The sequence below is a fragment of the Orycteropus afer genome, unplaced genomic scaffold, assembly GCF_000298275.1.
Source record: "Orycteropus afer afer isolate SDZICR_OR568_19922 unplaced genomic scaffold, OryAfe1.0 scaffold00109, whole genome shotgun sequence".
Classification (NCBI taxonomy): Eukaryota; Metazoa; Chordata; class Mammalia; order Tubulidentata; family Orycteropodidae; genus Orycteropus; species Orycteropus afer.
The window spans coordinates 3,443,554-3,445,221 of record NW_006921696.1 but is presented as its reverse complement, the minus strand read 5'-3'; positions in this window follow the sequence as shown (position 1 = coordinate 3,445,221).

Below are 1,668 nucleotides of genomic sequence, written 5' to 3'. Positions count from 1 at the left end.
TGAGGCATTTCTTCATTCAGATGGCTGCTGGCTGCTGAGGCTGAGAAGCCCAAGGTTGACAAATAAAATGGCACAGTCCTGATGTTACCAAACCACATGGCAGGCCATTAATTCAAGTCCATTGTAAGTCCCAAGGTTGGCAGAGCATGGCAGGCTGCTGAACAATGACATGGCTACATGCAGGGTCCAAGCGTGCCATAGGCTGGAGATCATTCCCAAAGCTGCTGCTTATATACAGGAAGCAGACCACATACCCAAAGGCTCAGCTGCTTGTGGTAGATCCCACCATGGAGTTGATTGCCAATCTCATCATGGGAAATAACCACCACCAGCTGCCTAGCCACTCAACAAGGCCCAGCCAAGTTGACACACAAACATAACTACCACACCATGTGTAGTAATAAATTCTGAAGCCAATGTTACTGTGTTGAATCTTTAGAATCTTAAAGTATATCTTTGCACATTCTGAATTTCACATACAGAATTTTCTCAGCAATGCTGTAGTCAAATGTGAAACACATTTATCCTATGATAATATTTACCATAATCCAGTAGTCAACAGATTTCCCTCTTCTCCAGCATTTATATCACATAGTACTTTTTATCCATTAGGGAATATAAAATTTTACAAACTTCCCTTACTCCTAAAATAAGTACGTAAGAGGAAATAGAATCACAAGGCTTAAGCAATGTGCCCAAAATAAATAATAAGATTTACAAAGAGCTTTTAAATTTCTTCAGTTTCTGAGTCTCTTGATCCATAGATTAATACTGAAGCTATGTTATTCATTCACTCATTTCTTCAACAGATATGGAGAATTGATAAAGCACTGTGAGGGCTGCAGAGATATAGTTAAGACATACAGCAGATCCCCAGGACTGGTGTAGTCAGAGGCAAAGAGCAAGTTTCTGCAGAAACTATCACACAGGGCAGAAGGTGTTAAGTAGGTACCAGTCAAATATGCAGGCTTATGTGAGTTCAACTCCTTGCTAGAAGAATGAGGAAATCGTTTAAACAAGAATTGGCTTTTAAAATAGGTCTTGAAGAATGGAAAGAAGATATCCCAGGAGCAGGAAACATATAAACAGCATCACTGATATGGGAAGTACAGAGAACGAAGGGAAAGTTGTAGGAACCTGGAAAGGCAGGTTAAGCCCATAGCATGAGGGTGCTGAATAAGGGACAATTGCAGGCTGTTGACTGGAAGTGGCAAGCGCTTTGTTGTAGTTTGGGAACATGGCTCTGTCAGTAGTGTATTGGAGACCAGAGATGGCAACCCTGTTGGTAGGTTAGCACAGTAGTCTGAATAAGAGCTAATAAAGTTCTACAAAAAATGCTGATTGTGAGAGTAAATAGGAGGCAGCTGATCCAAACTCTCTTTAGAGAATGGAAGGAATTTGTTGTTGTTGTTGTTAGGTGCCATAGAGTCATTTCTGACTCATAGTGACCTCATGCACAACAGAACTAAACACTGCCTGATCCCACACCACCTCCATGATCTTTGCTCTATTTGAGCCATTGTCACAGCCACCGTGTCAATCCATCTCGTTGAAAGCCTTCTCCTCATTCATCGACGCTCCACCTTACCAAGCATGACATCCTTCTCCAGGGAATGGTCCCCTCTGACAACATGACCAAAGTAGGTGAGACCAAGTCTGGCCATCCTT